General features: G+C 33.7%; 1 protein-coding gene across 8 annotated transcripts in view; it reads right to left on the reverse strand.

Moving 5' to 3' along the window:
- LOC111046027 (protein gustavus) overlaps positions 1–23,495 on the reverse strand; it is a 150,950-nt gene that overhangs the window by 99,104 nt on the left and 28,351 nt on the right. For 2 of the 8 annotated variants that reach the window (XM_039422931.1, XM_039422950.1), the window contains exon 2: positions 13,749–13,791. The exons of 5 other annotated variants lie outside the window; for them this stretch is intronic. The gene's annotated coding sequence lies outside the window, so the exon portion shown is untranslated. Of the gene's footprint in view, positions 1–13,748; positions 13,792–15,741; positions 15,863–23,495 lie in introns of those variants that run through there. One more of the 8 variants, XM_039422943.1, reaches the window with a different exon arrangement.

Raw genomic sequence — 23,495 nt, forward strand, 5'->3', positions numbered from 1 at the left:
ACAGTAAGTACTTATTATTCACAAAATAATATGATTCGAGTGAACAATGGTGGGCAGTTAGCAATTTGATTGATGACAATGTGACAACGTCTCAATGTCAGCAACTAGGAACACACTAAACTTCAAAGCAGCAGTCCTAGTGTCCATTGGGCAAGGTCACGGACAAAAATAGCCGATAAGGATAACGTGAAACAAATATCTAATTTATTTCAACGAGTATGACATTAACGTCACTCTGTTATGCAATGTGAACAGAATACCATGTTGCAGTTGCACTGATTTTGTTGTGCACCTGTCACCTGTTTGTTTTGTTTTAGCTCTTGAAGTTAATGATTCTTGGATAAGCTTACAACCCGTGCGTAGGTGATAAGGTGAATGGAAGAAGGAAAAGTGTCAACCAAAAGTACGACTAGGTGCGAACCAAGTGTAAACCAAACCACAGGAATATCAGATAGAAAATTTGAATAGAAACTTTCCATGAATGGAGTGGTTATTTTTGAATAGAAATGGGAAAGCTGGAACTGACATAACTTGAACATTTTCTATTACTGTGAAAATCTTCTACTAACCAATGTATATTACCTACCTGGATTCCTACTCGTATTAAATAATAATAGAAGTTATGAAACTGAGTTTCTAGAACTAAACTCTACTTGAATACAATGGCTATGAATCCAGAACGTGTGAATGACTTTGTACAAGAGTGACAATAATGTATGCATGAATGAGCTTTTTCTCTACTTCTGGATAACGGTTGACCGTTTCATTCAGACAATCAACATTACTTATTAACGATACTCCCTTGTGTTTCCACTTCAACGGAAAATTATCCATTCCAAGGAATCTATTTCCAAATGCCATTCAATGCCATCCAACCTGAACCTTTAGGAGAAGCCTAAACTCGACCAAGGCTATAGGGTGAACACTGATACATATGAACGAAAGTCAAGGTTTTCAAGCTGATATAAGAGCCATCAGTGGATCCATATACTTCCTGTTCTATAAAGTCAACCAAAATTTGGAAATTTGTAATACTATCGACTATAAAAAAAATAGAAGTGATAAATTGTTGAAAAAACGCAATTGACTATTAAAACACAATTGAGGTCCAAGTTATAATGGCAGAATTTGATTAACATTGGTGTTGCTATCCTAGTCTATTATTCGACAAAACAGATGGCATTATCCTTTTCTAGCTCCGCAACGTTGCCAAATCCGTTTTTAACAATATAGAAATATAATTAATCAAGGCAGACAAGCGGCAACGCTGTTCTCCTATCTTTATCTACTGCCATTATAACTTGAACCTCATTATAGAAGTGATATAGCTGAAATTTTCAATATTCTCAAGTAAATCATAATTATAATATTTTTTCGTAATAGACAATAGACCCAATATACTTTACAGTTGGTCAAAATATAGACTTATGAGAGCCGCTTAGAGTCAATGCTTACTTTAAAATCTTACAAACACTGTAATAAGAGAATTTGTTCATAGCTCTAGTATTTCAAGTATCTACCCACTGCGGAAGATATAATAATTGTTCCGTGACGGTAATTATATGCTTACCTTCCCTATATTGAACGCGTTGTGCTTGACCTTCAGGCACGCAAAGAATACCGACAGCCAAAATGGAATTGGACTACACTTCACAGCTAGCAAATGACATTGCATTATTAGATTTGTGAGAGAAGCAAAGTCAATTTTACGATGTTAAATAAACGTGAAATACTGTAATATGAAGACGTATGCATTAATTCAACTGATTTGCAGCTAAAACTTATGTATTTTGAAGGTATTGTTTAGTATTTCTGTAGTAGTTCTGTATTGATTAGTTGCAGGGATTAGACGTAAGGTATATATTTACAGTACCGATACTGATCGTATTCAACTGAATAATTGTAAATGGAGAATTTGAAAACTTTCTTTACTTTGCAAAAACTTATGAAAATTTACGTTCATAACCTTTCAATATCAAATACACCAAACAGTTAAATTACAGAAAGAGCCAAATATTTTAAAATTATTATCAGTTACTTTACTGTAAAATGTAAAACACTGAACTAATAACTGAAATTTCTGATAAAACACAACAATCAATGACAGAATCAATTCATAACTGTACGTATTTCAATTCACATATCACATATCAATTACTTATTCACATTTCAATAATTATTCCAATTTCAGATAATGCTATGAGCTTAATGATAATTAAATTAATCAATGTGATACTTGGTAAATATTAGTGACGAAGTAGTTTATGGATAAATGAGGCGGTAGGTGCAATAAGGGCTGTAACTCAAAACTATCATTCTGAGATATGAATATCCAAAGTTTTTACACATAATAAGATATATTATATCTTGTAACATTCGGTTAACATCGTTGAAATATGAATGGTTCAATACTTTTGAAAATATGTTCTCAATGGTAAATTGATAAAAACAAATTTTATTTCAAGATACTTCATTTTCAATTTAATATAATATGGTAGTATGTTGAAAGCCCTTATTGGGGAGAATACTCTCTATGACATTCTATACAATAAGAGCTTATAAATCTGTTCTCTCCTCAATAAGGTCTTGGGTTATTTTAATGAGTAAATTTCGTATAGGTAATAAATATTACAAACCTGTTTAATATATTTCATTATTTATTTATTCCTATTTATAATAATCTCGTTAATTGTGCTAAAAACTATATGTCTTTATGAAAAATAAAACTTCTTAAGTGTTCATAGTTCAATGAAATCTTGAAACCAGATGCCAAATATTAGTTGAAATGATGCCCCAAATATGAGTGTTATCCTATTTGAAAATAATATGTAAATGTGTTATGAAGAAACATCCATGTCCAGCGGTTCATCATTTTCTTCATCTTCTGAATCAGTGGAGAAGTTGTGTACTAGTCCATCAGCTTCTTGGTTAGTTTCCTTTCTCGCAAAAAAATCTTCATAAAACTGTCGTCTCTTGTTTCAAATAAGGATAGAGGTCTTTGACATCTTTGATTTTTCCTATTTTAAGTGGAACTGCTGGTGCAATAGACAAAGAAAGTTCTACAGGGAGCTGCTTCAAATATTTGAAAGGTTCATACACTTGAGAGTATGATTTAGACACAGCAAGTGTACCACAAGGTTTGTATTTGATAATACAATATTGCTGTGCTGAATTGCAACGCTTTTAATAGGTAATATTTCAAGTTATAGTGAATAAAACCACAAAAGTAAGGAAAATTAGCTGTTCTCTGCAAGAAGGGCTTAAACATGGGTTTGCTATAATAGTTATACCAACCTCAAGAAAAAATATATTTGAATGAAATCTTCACATTTATATAGAAGAAATGATGGAGAATCCATTTCCGAGCTCTCCCCAATAAGGGCTTATAGGCCCATAGGCCCTTATTGCACCTACCGCCTCGATTGATATCCATGTCTTTGTTATAAGACAATATGGGCCGGTTTCCGAGCTCGGGATTTAGCTAAGTCCTAGACTTTAAACAGCTGGAGTCAGAAAATTGGTTTTCCAAAACGGGGCGTAGTCGCAGTCATTGTCATAGTCATGTTTGAATTAAATTTCGAAAAACTAGAAAATTTAACACAAAATAAAATAAAGAAAAAATAGTGTAAAGTTTCAGCTATTTTGAATTATTTAGGAATGTCTAATTTCGTCGAGGGAAAACGTTTCCAATTATAGAAATGATAAAATAGAAACTACGACTACTGTTATAAAAGCTGCGAGTACGCCCCGTTTTGAAAAGCCAATTCTCTGACTCCAGCTGTTTAAAGTCTAGGACTTAGCTAAATCCCGAACTCGGAAACCGGCCCTATAAGTCATAAGAGAAATCTGCACAAACAGAAATTCTTGATAAAACTCAACACAACCTATGGTTGTGCATCACACTTTTGGAAACTCCTTACTTGTGACGTTTTTCAATATTTTTCGATTTGTATGGCATCATAAAGTTAACGTCGAAAAAAAATAAAGCGAAGGGAAAATGTTTATTTTGTGACTTTAATGTTCGAGAAATTAGCTCCTCGAGTTGGAATCTTTGAAATGAATAATTTCAGAATTGGTAGAGAATAAATTCATTAAATTATAAGGTTACATTCCTCAAGATGTTGTTAAACGAATTACTCAGAGAGGGATATTCATTCCCTTTTTAGAAATTAATCTATTTCCAGATATTATTTCAAACAAAATAGCGTATTTTAAGGTATTATTTGAGCCAGGAATGAATTTCTCAAGAATTTATATTCTGAGAAATCAAGTATGTCATTAGATGAACTATTGTTGTAACCATTGCAAAGAAATTTGAAAATATAAGCGTTTCCAAAAAACAGTTTTTGATAATAGAAGACGACCTGAGAAGGAAATGACCACCTCACACGAGCATGCCAATATTTGAATGAAATTTAGTATTGGATGTAAACTTTTACTTTCTTCAGAGATGATTTGCAGAGCAGAGGCTGGAGATGACCTTGAACTGAACAATGTGTGCCAGGGGGGCACCAGCCAGTGTGCAATGACCCAATTTTCGCCGCATGCGACCAAAGTGAAATCTCGATTCCAGTTTTTACATAACCAAGCATCTCCTCACCGACATGACCGCCGTCTGCAAGCATCCAGTCAGCCAATAATAGACCGCACAAACACAAACATAGGCTCAAAAGCCAATGCCCATGCATCCACTCAACAGGTCCACATTAATTTGATAGAGCTTTTCAGGACAGTTTCTCAATACAGGACCTAGTTGTTGACTGGATTCAGAGGTGAATTTTTCAAAACTTACAACTAGACTATGAGGAAGTAAGACTGGGTACGTCAGAGAACTTACTAGTTTACAAAAAAAGAAGAATCAGATTTGATATTTTGATTTATAAAAATAATAGTCTCAATGAATAAAAATGATAATTAGAAGAGCAAAGAAATGTAGAGTTACCATTTGAATTATACTTGATGGATCATAGATTTAACACAATTTTATTGTGTACAGAAATGAACTATCTTGTATACTACTTGTAACTTGTATGAATTTAAAACAAAGCTTGTTTAATAAACAAAACGTTCTAGAATAAATACGCGAGAGTTCAGCTAAAAGATGCAGATTAAACTTCAAAGAGGATAACTGATTTTTTAAATTTATAATGTACTAGCCGTCAGGCTCGCTTCGCTCGCCATATCCGTCTAGCCAGGGGGCTCCGCCCCCTGGACCCCCCACTGGATCGTCCAAAAATGAGATCAGCGGGCTCGCTTCGCTCGCCTGCATGTAGACCTCAGCGGAACCTCTGTATCGAATTCTGGACCCCCGACTGGATTGTCCAAAAATGAGATCAGCGGGCTCGCTTCGCTCGCCTGCATGTAGACCTCAGCGGAACCTCTGTACCGAATTTGAACGTATTATGTCAATTTGATCTCGAGAAACACCTGTTACTATATCGGCGTATCTTTGGCGAAAAAAATTCTTCCACCTCAGCTAAACCAAAGTACTGAATTTCTTTAATATATTTCCAATAATTATTGAAAAAGGTGAGGAAACGCAAAAAGCTGAGAAAACGCTAATTTTGGGCGTATCTTTGGCGTTATTTCAAATTCTTCCTAACACAACATTATTGCACCCCAGCTGAGCTTCTGTAGTAAATTTGAACATTTACTGTTTATTTGTTATTGATAAAGCTGAGAAAACGCTAAAAAACGCAGATTTTGGGCGTATCTTTGGAAATTTTTAAAGAAATCTAATAGAATTTTCTTGGCTTGTAAAAGTGCATGAAATGAGCGTAATAGATCTTGAAATTTCAGATATTCAAGTTTTAATTGCTTATTGGGTTAGTCGCTAGTCGCATACTTAGACGTGACGCGACGTGACCAGAGTTTGTTGTAGTGAGGTCGACGTTATAATGACAGTGGAGAATGATAGAACAGCATTGCCGATTCTCTGCATTGCCACTGCCTTCTATAGAGAATATGATGTAATATTAGCTGTTCATTCATGTTTAATGTTTAAAATGATAAATTATATTCTATTCTATTAGAAAATATATTTTTCAATGCTTAAAAATAATTGATCAATCTCAATTATTTCAACAAAATTATGGAAGATAAAGCACTGAACATTGAAGTCATTGAAAATTTGAAATAATTCACAGACTATCAAGTTTAAATCCACTAAATTAAAGACATGAAAACAGCGATGATGTACCACTAATATTATTCAGCATCTCAAACATCGGAATTCAATATTCAACCATCAATCATCATTAGTGAATAAACATCACAAGTAACTCAACTATAGGTAACTTCAATCACCTGAATATATTTGAACTTCAACTATTATAGATAACTTGACTTCACTAATTTCGATTAGAGCTCATTATTTTTCCATGCATTTATACTTTCAGGTACATGTTATGGAATTTGACTGGAGGCAATTATACTCTGTCCAAATTGGCATGAGCTCTGGAGGATTAGGCCGACCCTCCTACTACTCACACACACAAGCGCAGTCTCCTTTTGTGTGTGTGAGTAAAGGGACGGTCTGCCTACCTGAATACTACGTAGTATAACAGAGAAACAATAGCGTAAGTAGATATCCCATGGTATAGGGCGTTCATGTTGCAACTTTCACTGTTATCTCAAGCCGATCACTGTCGATTTTTATTGGGGTGTGAGTGTATGAACGGCACAGTATGAGAGACTACGAGCGTCCCACAGCTTCACGGGGAAGAACTACGTGGACTATCGGCTTGAGATAACAGTAAACGTTGCGACATAAACCTCCTATATCATGGGATATCTACTTATGCTATTGTTTCTCTATGGTTGTATACAAAGTATATCAATGGCGCAGGTAGGCCGGGCGTGTGTGCTTGCGCGTGGGGAAGCGAGGGTCGGCGTAATCTTTCAGCGCTCATGCCAGTTTGGACACAGTAAAGTTGACAAAGCATGCTAGAAACAGTTGAAAAGACTTTGAGACTGTCTACATATTCATATTCTGATATTCACCTTGATATTCGAGCCAGTGATAACACTGGTTTTGAGACCTCGATATTGGCAGAAATACAAAATCAAGACAAATTCGAATAAATCAATTTTTTCAAAAAAAAATTTAGGGTATGCATTGATGGGGTTTGCACATTGCACAGCGTGACTTGCATTAATTGAATAGATTTGATTGGGCCACTGTCACTGACAGACAACCATTAATGCGACGTTGACAATATTACGCATCACAGTCTAATTGGATAGAGGATAGGTAGCCTAATTGCAAATGTACAAAGCACTTCCAAGACAAAGTGAACGGAGATTAATTAGTGACCAATAGAATGGCAGGGGGAGTCTGAGGGAGGGATAATGTAAACAGGCCGCAGAGCAGAGAGCTCCAAAATGGAGGCTGATCCACAACAGTGGCGGCGGTGTGTGGTGGCCCTGGACCGACCCAGTTGCCAGTGTTCTGTGGCGGAGGCTGTGAGTGAGGTGAGAGGTGAGCCACCAGGACTCGCTTTTAGCACCACCACTTAGCAGCCTGCTTACAAATTACTTCGCTCCATCTATTATAGTGCAATATAACCTAAATCCAATCCAACAAAGCTATTAATCAATTGGCATATTCCGAGGAGAATAACAGCTCAAATTCATACAACTAAAAAACGTTTGACAGGATTACTCCCAGGTCATATTATAGCAAAGTTAGTAGACAGTTAGAATCGATGATTCATTCGCAATAAGTATGGAGAATTTCAAAGTTCTAGGTCAATCTTGAGGGGATTAAACGACGATGTATTTGGAGATACAGTAAATAAACTGTATTCTCAGTGTCATGACTTACTTTGGATAATATATATATATATAGTTTATATATATTATAACCTATCTATAGTAGGCTGTGTCAGTGTGGTTACTCTATCACTTTTTTACTACACGTGACGTCACGCTGGCGTTCCCCCCACCACTTTGAATCTTACACCTGTGAGTGATCAACCATCTGTCTACTAACATTGATATTATAGAAGGTTCAATAGTGGAATAAATTATTATGTTTAATGGAGAATAACAGAAAATACAAAATTCATACAACTGAAAAACGTTCAGCACGATGACACCCAGATCCCAGAAAGCTCATCGAGCTGAACGTTTTTCAGTTGTATGAATTTTGTATTTTCTGTTATTCTCCATTAAACATACTGTAATAATTTATTATAGAAGGTTCAAGGTGTGTATTAAATATTGTTATTCTGTTAAATGCCAATATCGAACGGTTTTATTATCTAATTCTAATATTGCAGAAAACAAGATCACACAGATTTCATTTATTTATGGTACATGACTACGTTTTCGTGCCACATCAACAAGCTGGCAAAGAAGTGAAATCATCATCAAGTGACGGATTCTTCAGAGTTCCTAGTCCTAATCTATATTATAAAGGAAAGAATCGGCTTAGGGGATAGGACATAATATACGAATGACGCATCTTCAAGTCTGAGGATGGACATAAAACATAAGCTTATTTTCATTGTTACTAATCAATTAATTCCAATTTAATAATTAAACTACAATTCGAATTACGGAAGAATATATCGGTCTCCAGCATTTTCAAGTTGAAAGTAATGAAGTTTTGTTTTCAAATGAAGAGCCCAAATGGGTTCATTGGTAAATTGGTATAGGACATAAACTAATTGTCACAAAGAGATACGAGTGTGTGTCCAATTGTTTTGGAATAATTTTGACTCTTTCTTATTACAATTAGAATCCACACTAATGACATAAGGTTTCAAAAATCTATCCAAGGATTTAATTAGGATTTGCTTGTAGTTGATTCTTGATTTCACCACTTTCTCACCAGAAAACCTATTCAATTAACATACTTTGTCGTTGTACTCCTTTATTTGGAAAACCAAACTGTAGTTTTAATTATTGCAGTTTCGATTCAAAAGCTATTTTAATTCATTAAAAAAGACTAATTTGACTAATGACTACATTCAATTGCCCCAATTTCGTTCGATTCTTGTGAAATGACCCTGACCTTGGCAAGTTTCTACCTAACACCAACAAGAGGAGCAGATTAATGTCTTGAAAAACCTCAGAAATGATCTTGCTTATTACTACATAATCTTGCTAAAAGAGCATGTCTTATCACTATTAACAATGACGCCTACCAATTAATTATTCATTCAACAGATAATCATTTAAGGTATGGAAGGGAAACTTGGATGTTATAATGTCATTTGTGATCATACCGATTGCATCTGCAGGATTCTTCATCTGGCCACTCACATTTTTAATTAAATGATGTGATATTCGAATAGCAAAGCTACTAGAAACAACTCAACTTCAAGCATCAACTCAGCCATGATGTCATTCAACCAATTCACTACATCCTTACAAGAAAACATCATTGTTGCAAATTGCAATTTTTCAATCCGATACTATTCGCAAGCACCACACAACAATGATGAGAATCAATTTATAATTTACTTGTAGCACTATTATTGGCCAAGATGAATACATAGAGTAATGAGAAACTCCTGAACCTCTCAGTAGGTAGGTGTTATTTAACGCACAAATAACTGCACTTATAAAAGTTTATTGCAAAATTGCCGGTTGCCGAGCTGACTGGGTCGACGACACACATTTGGCCGGTTCTGCCCTGCTGCGCGCTCTCATTCTGCCTCTCTCTCACTCTCTATCAACCCTTCTCTCTCTTGTCGCTCACTTCAAAACAAACTATTCCAATCAGCTGAGCAACGAGGGAGCAATGAAGGAGAGGGGAAGGCTATCACAATTCATTGTTATGTAACAGCGATCGCTTCAACATCTATATCTGAATGACTATCTATTGATTCAGAGTTAAGCCCATCAGAGAATGACACTCGAAGCCCACAGGTAGCTCACTGCACGCGTTGGGTGGTCGATGTGGGCTGGTGGGACGCACAATGGACCAATCATGACAAACAACAAAGAATGTCATCACTTCAAGATCAAAAACCTAGATTGAGAAAGTTCAACATGGTTGAAAATAATAAATTATGTTTTATTCGCCGAGAAAATATATTGGCTATTTTTTCAATGATTTAATAATAAATTAACATAACTGAGATTGTATATTTTGTTAATTATGAGCCAACATTGTTAAAAATGAACTGGCAACGTTGCGGAGCTGAAAAAGGATAGCTATATCTGCTTTATCGAATGTTAGACAAGGATAGCAGCATTAATGTTAATCAAATACTGTAATTGTAGCATAGATACTGAACGTGATTTATTTCTAAACAAGGATAAATATAGGATTAATTGACAATTTTCATTCTTCTTCTTCAGGTTCCTTCTCCAATGCGGAGGTTGGCTACCATCATGGCAATTCTAACTTTCATTCATTGGTACTAATTAGCTACATGAAAAATAAAATAACAAAAATAGATTCTAAAAAAATTCTTTTTGAAAAATAATAAAAATAGATATGTTGATACCATGGAGCAGGGATAACGGAAGTGTTGTCTTCTTGCAACGTTTCATTTCAGTTGATCGTTTGAGACAATTGATTTGCTTTATTCAAGGAATTAATAAAAAGCATGTATAGATATATACAAGGAATTAATAAAAAGCATGTAGTTTTGAATGAGTTTGGGAATGATAATGATTTTCATGCTCTCTGCTTGAGCGAGCACTGGTGTAAGGTGGACGATATTCCTTTTCATAAACTAGATGACTATGTTCTGATTAATAGTTATTGTAGAGAAAATTACAGTCATGGAGGAGTTTCAATCTATGTTAGGCCGGAGCTAGTACCAGATAGCAATTGTTTAGATCTAAGTTGTTTCAATTGTGAAAAAAATTTTGAAGTTACTGGTATATCTTTAGATAAACTGAAATTAGCTCTAGTCTCTATATATAGATCACCCTTGGGCGATTCTAGTGTTTTTTTAGAAGGGCTTGAGAATGTATTGAATTTCTTTAGTAGACCTAGATGGAGAAACTATAGTATTGTATTCGGAGGTGATCTTAACTCCGATTTTGATATTGTTCAGGACAAAGCAACTGTACATGAATTTAAGAATTTACTAAGGCAGTTCAATTTGGCCTGCCATAATAATAAGGCTACCAGAGGTTCTGCATGTTTGGATAATATCTTTACAAATATCAGGATTGACAGTGTTGCATGTGATGTTCTGGCATTTCCTTTTTCAGACCATGATTGTGTATGGGTTGACTTAAATATTTGTTCCAATACGGACGGTAGAAAGACTAGGAAGACAGTAGTAACTAGGCCAATGACAGATGAAAATCTCGACTTATTTAAGAATTCACTCTCCAATGTAGACTGGAACAAATTTGTGCGTGAAACTCATTCTTTGAACTCTGAACAGATATTTAATAGATTTTTCAATATAATACATTATTATTTTAATATGTTCATTCCTGAAAGAAAAATAGTTGTGAATAGTCATCAAGGGGCAAAGAAAACAAGAAAAACAAAACTAAAAAACTGGTACACACCGCAATTAGCGAAAATGAAAAACACAGTATTGTTATATTTAGATATTTCAAGGAGAGATAATACTGATGAAGCTAGGAAGGCATATTTAGATATTAGAAGATCATATAAGCAGTTAATAAATAGAGCTAAGAAAACATATAACATTTCTAAAATTGAGTCTACTAGTAATAAGTGCAAAGCCGCATGGAAAATAATAAAATCTGTTCAGGAAGAGGCTCGAAAAGATCCAATTCCATTCACACCCAATGAAATGAATAAGTTTTTCTTGGACGCAGTGATGGATGTTCATGATAAGATTGACCGGCCCAATTTAACGGCAATTAATTTATTGGAGCAAAACTTCAATTTCCCTCTTAACCAGGATAAGCCCAAATCTCATTTCACGAAGTCTCCACACGTGAAGTGCTTGATATAGTACTTAGTTTCAAAGCTTCATCCAGTGTTGATATTTACGGCTTTTCAAGTAATCTATTGAAGAAAATTATTCATAATATTATAAATCCATTCACATATTGTATAAATAGATGCCTGAGAGATGGAGTTTTTCCTGAAGTGCTAAAAGTTTCCAGAATTGTACCTGTCTATAAGAAGGGGCCTAAAGATATTCCATGTAGCTATCGTCCCATCTCATTGGTGCCATGTTTTTCAAAAGTCCTTGAGACCATAATGCATAGGCAGTTATATGAATATCTTCAAGAGCACAATATTATAAGAAATGCTCAGAATGGATTTGTTAAGGGTAGGTCAACTACTGGAGCCATGGATGCTCTTGTCAAGAATATTCTGAGCGCTTTTGAAAATAAAGAGTATGCTCAGGTGACCTTTTGTGACCTGAGCAAAGCTTTTGATTGTGTTGTGCACTCTCTCTTACGGGATAAATTGAAATTTTATGGCGTTTGTGGAGCAGATCTTAGCTTATTTAAAACTTATCTTGTGGGACGTAGACAAGTGGTGTGTATTGGAGATAAGAGATCAGATGTAGCATGTGTAAAATTCGGTGTCCCACAGGGATCAGTTCTCGGGCCATTGCTTTTTATTCTTATGATAAATGACCTTCCTGCTGTTCTAAATTGCCGTTCAATACTGTATGCTGATGACACAACATTTATCAATAAATGTACTGACCTTCAAAATCTTAAAAATCTAACTGAGACCACTCTGATGCAAGCAGCGACATGGTTTAGGGCTAACGGCTTCATGCTCAACGAGAATAAAACACAGACTATGCACTTCACCCTTAGAGGTGGCTTAGATTGTGTGGATGCAATAAGCGATGTAAAATTTCTGGGGATATTCATTGACAGATATTTGACTTGGGAAGCTCATATTAATTATATATCAAGCAAACTTTCAAGAGTGATTTATCTGATCAGAAAACTGAAAAATCATGTTCCAGATAATTATTTGAGATCGATATATTTTGCCTTTTTTCAGAGTATTGCAACATATGGATACTACTGTGGGGAAATAGTAGTCATGCAGAAAATATTTTATTATTGCAAAAGAAGGTGGTCAGGGTTTTAACTGATTCTCATAGACTAGCACACTGTAAGCCTCTTTTCGTCCAGCTTAGAATAATGACAATAGTGAATTTTTACATTTATACTGTATCGTTGCATGTTAAAAAAAACTCATCCAATTTAAAATTAAGGCATCAAACTCAAAGCTACAACACAAGAAATTGTCATAGGATTGATATTCCCTATCATAGGCTATCCAAAACAGCCAAAAGTTATGATACATTTGGTATAAAAATTTGCAATAAATTACCTACAGATTTAATATCAGAGACAGAAAAGAAATTTAAGACGAGATTATTGAATTGGCTTGTGATAAATCCTTTTTATAGTGTTGAAGAGTTCTTTGAGAGTGAAATAATTGTTGCTTAGAGTTAAGAGGTTTCTATTTGTATTTATATATTGTTCTAAAGGCTCAAGTTGTGCTGTAAGGAATATGTTTTGTACATTCAAATGAATATTGTTAATGTATTTGTAAAATCCAATTGACTTACAGTTTACTTAGGTACTGTATTATTTTAAGACTCAGTAATGTAATTTGTATGTACAATTGCTGTAAAATTTGATTTTTATCTTTTGTCTTACTATAATCAATATTTGACTTTGCCTATTGTTCTAAGAATTTAACGGCAATAAAATCATATTTATTTATTTATTTATTTATTTATTTATTTATTTTATTAAATTATGCATATAGCTCAATTATTTTTCAAAAAAAGATAAATCAAGGGTCAACTCACTAATGAAGACATATCAGAGATTGAATATGAAGACAAAACGTACCTGAAACAAACAAATACAGTAATAAGTTATTGAATTTTTTTTTCAAATTCAAATTCAAATTCAAATTTATTCACACTCATAAATACATATACAGAAACCAAATAGAGTCTAGCTTGACAAATACAACAATAATCCATCTGAAATCAATACAACGTTATTTTTTTTAATAGAGATTTAATTAGTAAGTTCATAGGATGGAGTGAAGAGCGAAGAATCTGAAGAATTCATCAATGATTAAATTGTTTATATTGTAAGATTACTTCCATTATTCTTTCAAATATACATAATATTATGTGTTCCACTCCTTTTTTATTCTGAATTGGAAATTACTTTAATAAGTTTGCTAATAATCTCCAAATAATGTAATGAAAATTATTAAAATAAGAACAGATTCCCTTGAAACTTCAACGATTTTTAGAAGCAGTGAAAGATATTCCTGGGAATGATATTCCAAAATAATTACATAATAATGGTATTCTGGAAATTTCCCCACCAAAATAAATGTATGAGGTTTTGAACAATCAGTCATACTGTTTAGCAGACTTATGGTTTATCAAACTACAGTAAAATATTCAAGAGATTTTAAAATTCTTACAGTGATAAAAAAGTTCTACTCTTCTGCTAACTAAATAAGAACGTACAACCAAGTAAAAAGATTACAGTAAACGTTATCACAACATAATCAACATCAACAGAATTATTGCATTCATGAAGGTAACATCTGAAAATTATGTTGGGAAGCGAGGACTGAGTACGTTTTTACTTTCCTTGCCCTATTACCATAGGTAAGGAAAGTATTGCTTTCCGAAAAAAATTAAGGTACCCCAATTTCTAAATTTCTATACGTTTCAAGGTTCCCTGAGCCCAAAAAAGTGTTTGTGTGTGTGTGTGTGTGTGTGTGTGTGTGTGTGTGTGTGTGTGTGTGTGTGTGTGTGTGTGTGTGTGTGTGTGTGTGTATGTGTGTGAGTGTATTGTGCGTCTGTGTACACGATATCTCATGTCCCAATCAACGGAATGACGAAATTTGGAACGTAAGGTCCTTACACTATAAGGATCCGACACGAACAATTTCTATCAAATGAGATTCAAGATGGCGGCTAAAATGGAAAATTTTTTGTCAAAAACACGGTTTTTCGCGATTTTCTCGAAAACGGCTCCAACGATTTTGATTAAATTCATACCTGAAATAGTCATTGATAAGCTCTATCAACTGCAACAAGTCCTATGTCTGTAAAAATTTCAGGAGCTCTGCCCCATCTATGAAAAGTTTGATTTCAGATTCCCAATTATCAGGCTTCAGATACAATTTAAACATGAAAATTTAAGTGGAAAAGATTGAGCATGAGAATCTCTACAATTTATGTTCGGTAACATTTTCACCTAACATTGAAAATAAGCTCGAAATGCGAGCAAATAAGATTATTCAATTGCAAACTGTTGGCAACTGTTGATTCTATTAAATCATTCACTATGAAGAGATAGCAGACTTCGTGTTTCTGCAGCGCTATCGTCCTGTCACCAGCTGTTTCAGATCTCAGAATAGTAGATTTGATATGCGCGGGAACACTAGCGTCAGTTGATCAATTTTCATAACAGCAAGGAAAGTTGTGTGAGTGAGCCACACCAGATTTTTATGAATATTAGCATAGCCATCTTTAGTACAGAGGCATTAGAGGAGGCTATGATATTAGTCATGAAGGTTTCAACTTAACCTGTTCCAGTTATACTGCAAAGTTTTATGTTACAATTGACGTTACATTTGCACTAGGAAGCAATCTAGTAGACAGGAAGGCGTCAGTCACCAAGGTTGTGGGTTGTGTTCATTCGCGGATAGCACTATCAAGTAGGCCTACTGAAATGAACAGTACTCTTCATTGTACCTACATTAACCATAACTTACACACAGATTGATACTAGCACAACATTACCATCTTTTTTAATGCTACTTACAGTAGTTGTTTTAAATTGACGAAGCAAATGATGAAATTATGACATACTTTTCTTGTAATGGATGTCATATCTTCTTCATTATTCACTGTATTCACTCACAGTCACACGACCCTGAGAAATTAATGCCTGTAAAGAATTTTTTTTTCATAATGAGATAGTAGCCTTCGAGTGGTCTGATTGATAAGAGTATTGAATATACCATCATGCTCATAATTCCAGAACCTATACTTTGCCTCAACATTATAAGTTGTATAATTGACTTAAATAGGATGTGTTCGAAGACTATAATTGAATAAAATCAATAGACAATAAATAATACGAATTAATGAATGTGATATTAAAGTTATTATAATGACGCCATTCGCATTCTAATTTTATAAATTGAGTACAAATTTGTGTAAATACAAAGTCTAGTCTCTAAGTACTTAGATCATAGATACAAATGTTAATATCAATACTTTAATTGAGAAAAAATATCCAAAGTGTACGGTAAATTTTTAATAATAATAATAATAAAAATAATAATCGCCTTTATTGATCAAATATACAACAATTTGTTACTAAAATATTTCTCTATAAGTATGACATTACTAGCATTCGCCCCATGGATAAGATCCGTCCGGGGGGAGGTAAATTTTTATTGTACATTAATTTCGTTAATATTGGAATCTTGTTGGCATCTCTCAATTGCTTGGGATAATTTTGGAAAGAAAGAGAGAGAGTTAGCGTTGGTGAAATGAGCTTAGCATGGAATGATATAGAGAACTGAATTTTGTATGAACTTCTTCTGTCAATTATTTTTGTGTGCATATACTTATTCATTTTGGGTGTGTATGCAGTATTTACATCAATCAATCCATTTATTGAAAACAAAAAAATTGGATCACTTGGAAACAAAGTTTTGACACTAGACGTTTCAGAAATAAAATAATAAAAGTGTACTGGCAATTATTAGTAATCAAGTAAATAATAATTATTATTGATCGTTTAGACTTACCGCAGTAGATTTTACAATGAATGAACTTGAAAAACAGCTAGAAAATATTTAAATATAGCCTGACAATCATAAATATCGAGTGCCAAAATAAACTTTTCTCAAATTACTTGTGGCTAAATTTGAATATTACCAAATTTATCATTCAAGAAAGGAAGACAAAATTATTTTCATAATTTTATTTCAAAAAGAGATTGCAATTTTTATTACAAGTATTGATGCCTTCACGAATGAACTCCAGAGCATGCAAAAGATACTTGATTAATGGTGAAAAGAATGAAATTGAATTGCAGGGAAATTGATAGAAAATTATTATTTCAATAACACGACTTGATAATAATTATATTGATTTTATGTTCACTTATTGATTTAAAAATATCTTGCAGAAAACGCAGAGTATCTACTCAAAAAGTTTTTCGTGGTTTCACAGGGTAGGGGGTGATTGTATAAATCTTCTTATCTTCTTAGATCATAAAAAATGATAGTTTGCACAAAATGCTAGGAAATTGATTGATGGTTTCTAATTCTAACTGGCTTATCAAATGAACAGAAAAAAATGTGTCTTGGAACGTGAAAATGAATTAGATTATGAGTGTTTGATGCGATAGCATCATGAAGAGCTAATATTTACGGCTGATAAACTAATGCTTCACAGCTATATGTTCAATCAATAGAACTCAATCACGTGTGACGCACTGTGCTCTTTGTTAGACAGTGCTGCAATAATAGAATATACATACAATAACAGTGTTACTGCATCACCCATAAGATCAGCATTGATTGTATAGTCTAGGTGCTAAGGTACACAAGGAAAGCACTACTATGACCTCAATCTGATACCTATCGTATCACATTGTTGTCAGCTTTGTTGCTCATTGATCACAGCTCATTAAAACTAGAAAATAACACATTTCAACCCGATGAAAACTGGATCAAATGAGTTGAAAAATAATAATGTGCTTTTCATTTTCTGAAGATTGTTTAATTTATCAATTTAATTATTTAGAATAAATCTAAATAAATAATTAAAAAATATAATTATTATATCATTGAACTTTACAGATACTCTTATATACAAAATAAGAATGAAGCATGTACTTAATCTAACGAAAGAAGTTCTATCAATTCTGGAAAATTATAATTTATCAGTGAATCAATCGCTCATTAATTCATGAGAGACACAATATCCCAATCATAGAAATTGTTAAAATTTGTGAATGAGAATAGAAAATGTGAAATTTTTCCATAATTGCAAGAGCACAGTTTTATTTTGTCACATCCATAATTATTAGGCATTAACACAGAGCTGCAGTTTCATGCTGAAACCAACACATTTGAAGTGTTGAAACCAACACTACAGCTGAAGATGTGTTGGTTTTAGCACGAAACTGCAGTTCTGTATTAATGTCTAATAAATGTGGATGTGACAAGTTAAAACTGTGTTTTTTCAATTATAGAAATTGTGTCATACACCATCAAGTAAGTGAACATCTACTGTTCTGAAAAATAATTATTTTCTGGTTATCAAGAATTAAAATCAGGATTTGACAAATACTTTAAAAATCTACAATGAAATATGCTATTAGTTGACTTGTTGCAAGAATTCACAACTGAAACAAGTTATATATTGACGGTACTGGGTTCTCTGACTAGAAAGTAATTATAATCATTTAAAAAATATAAATTTATCAGTTTTAACGACAAGTTGTCGTATAAACTATAAATACAGCATACCAAGTTGTTTACAAAACAGTGAGTGGAATAGGCAGTAGGTTATGGTGGTTTGTTTAGGTTAACATGCGCTACAAGACTCGAGCCCATAAACAGGAAAACTTATTTTTTAGATGCAAGTTATTGAATTGTGTCCAATAAAGCGCGCCAATAGCTGGAATATTTATTAGTTGCAGCATCGAAACGACCTTTCACTCAGAACCTGTCGCTGTCGCTCAGACCAGACCAGTTAGCACTATATGCTTCTCTGCAGACTACCTAGTTGAGCTCAATAAGGTAGTATTCTAGTACAAGGTCTCAGAAAACTGCCTGCAACTACCAGGGACCGACTCAACATAGTTGCTTGCAAAAATAAATTTAAATATTGGAGAAAATAACCATGAATAAAAATTACAGAGCATGACTAATCAGCAACTGCAACATCATAATCATCATCAAGATTAATAAAGTCGTTGAATGCAATAGATTTAAAAGTGATATCTGAGTGGGTCTGACTTAATTGTAAGATCCGGATTGTCAACAGAGAATATTCTTTTATAATTATTATTTAACGAAAATCCCAAATAAATGCTGCAAATCACCCCGAAGACCTTTGCTACTGCAGACATTGACAACAGGGTTAACAGCTAGATGGAAATTCGATGAGAACTACTATCCAAAAATTAGTTGCCAGACCGGGAATCGAACCCGGTACCTCCCAATTGCTAGTCAGGAATGCAAACCCTTACACCAAACTGACAATCTCTGGATAGCAGCGCTCATTTTATACGAAGCCATCGCTTCTATTTAATTCCATCTGTAATATTCTTTTAATTTAATGTCAGCTGCCATTAGAGGGTAATGCGCTAATGCGGTACTGTATTGATTTTCCTACAGTATTATATCGCACATTATCATGGCAAGCCTAGGACTCATGCTTCCATCTTCCACAGCAAGAATATATTATTCTATCCTCAACAAATTTTAGATTATCTTTTTCAACTTTCTAAAAAAACTTCAAATCGAAGTTTCGATTCTAATCGAAAGTAGTAAACTATTAATTAACCTTTTTAAAATTGGAAAAAGCTATTGAGCCGGTCATTCCAGCCTCATGAATGTGGACCAGTCGATAAGGGGAAAAATAATATGAATACCTGGTAGATGTATTAAATCTATCCTTCACTTGATTTAGACCATCAGATTTTCCATCGGAATTAGTTATCGACTCAACGATTTGGATCCAATAGGTTGGAGTTAGTTGTTATTAATATGGAGAATATACTGGTAAAACAAGTTTGAGACAGTTTTTGTAAACAATAAAAAACTCTTCCTTATATTTTCATTGAAACCATATATTTTATAAAAGGAAAATAAAACTAAATACCTTGTTTGAAGGAGAACTAGTTTTTGAAGAAATGATCAAAGTGACTCATAAGACTCATAAGATTCAATACTGAAAAATACTTTTCACAATAAATAAATTATTTATTATGTGTTCAACACATTTTACGATAATTCAATTTATTTTACTAGTTGAAAAAGATGTAAGCATACTGCTATAGTCACTGGTCAAAATTCTACAAATAAGGTAGAGCTTTTTAACAAGGTTACAGCTCTTAGCTGAATCTGATTTTGCTGTATATTAGCCATGTGATCGAAAAAATCTCTTTTTTGATCAGTTACTCATATAAGGAGCCTTTGCATAAGGAAAAGTGAAGTATAACTTTCTGATCGTCTTCTAAAATTATCATCCTTTAAGCAGTTATCAATAATTTGGTTGACCCAGCAGTGACGACAGTAGTAATTATGAAACGGCAACATTTAAAGCAGCCAGTTTTATTTAGAACGAAACTGGAAGCGACAACAAGAAATCGCAACTAGTTATGACTCAAGGATCTACGTGCTACGTGGAGCAAGTACCACTACGCCACCTAAATCCATTGCAGGTTAATCACGTCCAAATAATATAATCAAATTAACATAGATATCTGATATACTGGCGAAAATCCTCCCTGAAATTAAGGGAAAAAACTGAACAATCCAACCCCACAAATCTAGCCAGAGAAAATGGATACAGTAACTTACTATTATTCTATTCAATGGAAATGAAAGTCCTGCAGAAAACAAAAAGGAAATCGCATGTTGTCTGTGCTGTTGCTAACCTAACCTAAAAACCATGACAACTAATAATTCAGTTTCTTACATTTCTACTGTATCATCAATCTCATTGCCAAAGAGTGAGTCTCACTTATATTCAATAGAGAATTTCAAGTAAACTGCCATAAAATACGGCATTTTTGTTCGTTTAACGTGCTCCCTAACTTATTAGGGGCGTACGGCGAGTTACACGATACTTGCATGAATATTCATCTCCTCAATGGGGACCATCGTTCTTAGATTCTATTGGGAAAACTTCGACTTTAAGAGAAAAATAATATTTTGCTTAGTTATAGGATCTTCTGCAAGAAATATAAAAATATCTATTAAAACAGAAGAAATTTTGAATTTTGAAACTTTTGTTCAATGGCATTTAATCAGATAATAGATTTCAACAGCTTTGCTTACAAAACATGTTTCATTACTATGAAATTAGGCGTTGGATAGGGAATCAATGCTTTATTGTCTGAATAAACCTAGATCGGCGGCCGACCACAAGAGGTAGAATGGGCTATAAATGAAACTGGTGGCGGTCCAATGAATACCTATAATACCAAAGGTGGTAATCGAAGCGATTAGCTTACAATATTGATAACTAATCAACTTCATTACAGGCGAACTGGGCTCAAGGCCAACCAATAGAATAACCGAATCAGATACTCAATAGTATAATGGGTAACCGGTTCCAATAGTAAAGAAATCGATAGTAGGCTATATCGATTTCAAAAGTGGAACTCGAGAAAAATTAAAAATGGATATGTCATGATGTAAGAAGATAGAAGACCTAGCTGGCCTAGCAAGGACTGCAGTACTTTTCAACGACCTTGCTGGTATTTGGCAAATTGAATGCAAAAACGTGAGGTTTATTTCAATTTAAGCTTGAATAGAAACAGACATCAAATCCGTAATCAGAAAAAACGATAAGAGAGAGAGAGAATCACTCAGGATTTTTTTAACTTTATCACATTCACGGCAAGGACTTGTTTACATTCATTTAGTGACTGCAATAGGCTTGGTTTTCTACGTCCTAAAAATGAATCCTTTGAACGTATTTTTCAAAAACTTCAGAACTCAAGGTCGGTGAAGAAAGTAGGCCTTCTTTATTGGAATTATTTACATTTGGTATCCTACATAGGTTTTGGAAGGAGATACGGAATTCATGACACTATTCATCATCCTTAGTTCACCTCAGATATATTGTAAAAAGCAAGGAGATCCAGTAATTTTTAGCAAGAAATTCTGTGAGAGGATTTGTGTGTGGAGTCACGCTTCCTGGAATTATAAAAAAGTTATGATGTCGCAACCTTGAATTATCAAGATATAGAAGCTCTTAACACGACGAAGTAAAGTTTAGCCTATAAAAACAGCTTAAATTTGTCCACCTTTATATATCAGAAATCTACAATACAGGTATAGATTGATTATTACCATCTTATTACCCCTACTACCCTCATCCATTTGAGGTACTGCACATTACAGTGAGTTTAAAATGAAGATAGCATTGAAATAAATCTGTGTTAGGAAATCACAAGATTAGAATCTAAATCGACTCTCTGTATGGCATGATCCATGATTTGGAAAAAGAAATACCTAATAATTCATTCATAATAATAATTCATTCCCAATAAATATAAAGTAAGGAGATACAGTAAATTTAGGAAGATTTTTTTGAAAAACCATTTAGCTAATTGCAAAAATATGTTGGATAGTTTGATAGTAAAAGAGAAAATGAATAACCAAAGTTGTATTGCATAAAACTATATTATTACATGAGATTTATAACGTACACATAAAAATGACCACGATTCGTAGAATGGTATAATCTTAATCCTCAAGTCATTAATTTTATTGAAAAGAATCCCACATTCATATTTAGAATTACGTAGGCCTACTGTTAATTTATGATTGATATGAAATTAACCAATAGCAATAAAAATTTTATCTTCTTATGTAAAAAGTAATGAGAGCAGTGCTTGGATGAGTATTAGCATTCAGTTTTGCATGTAGAGATAATGCAGAGAGATGGACTAGTCGCCTAGTGCATAAGCCCATTACTAGAGCATAAAATACATGCGAGAGATACAAGAGTATCATTCAATTAGTCGAATCAGCAGCAGTGAAAAAATTCAAATTGAGGAAGGTCAATGATCCTGGTTATCTATCTGATTTAGATTACTCTATCCGGGTTACATAACCATTGTGCAACAAATTATATTCACTCCTCATTATTCATATTTTAGAATTGTTTTCCTAAACAAGAAGTTGTTTTCATCTTACATTTACGATAATATAACTGTGAACAGAAACAACTACTTTGAAACTAAATAATTTGATAGATTCTCAGATTAATATACAAACTTCATCTACATTTCAGAACAATTCCTTCTCTTAAAGCTGATTTTCATGAAGTAAACTTATGTTTGAATATGACTTTTTCTCTGCCTTTCTATGTCAGACTTAAGGACTCGCAACAATCGACAGAAATCCTCAATATTCCAAGAGAGATATGCTAGTTTCATTTTAGCCACAATTCCCGTCTTTCCTCAAGAATAATTCATTGGTTGCAATCAATAGAGCTATAAGCGATTCTTTTGCAGACTGAAGACTTGAATGAGCTTTGAATACAATGCTAGGAGGGGACTATTCTGGATTCCTGTGATTATATTCACGGAATTCTTCTAACAATTGCTGTATTCTTGGATTCTTTGTTTCTTTGTTTCAGTTCTGAAGTTCATTTCGATCTATTCCTTTTGTTAGTCGATTCTTTGGTTGGTTTGTCATTTGTGAACTTGGAATACAAGAGAAAATCAGCATAAAGAAAAGGACATTGGTAGAAGCTGAAAGGTAAGACAGGTACGTGATAGTCATATAATGTACAGGTGCGTACAGATTT

This window comes from Nilaparvata lugens, chromosome 1 (assembly GCF_014356525.2).
Source record: "Nilaparvata lugens isolate BPH chromosome 1, ASM1435652v1, whole genome shotgun sequence".
In the NCBI taxonomy this organism is placed as follows: Eukaryota; Metazoa; Arthropoda; class Insecta; order Hemiptera; family Delphacidae; genus Nilaparvata; species Nilaparvata lugens.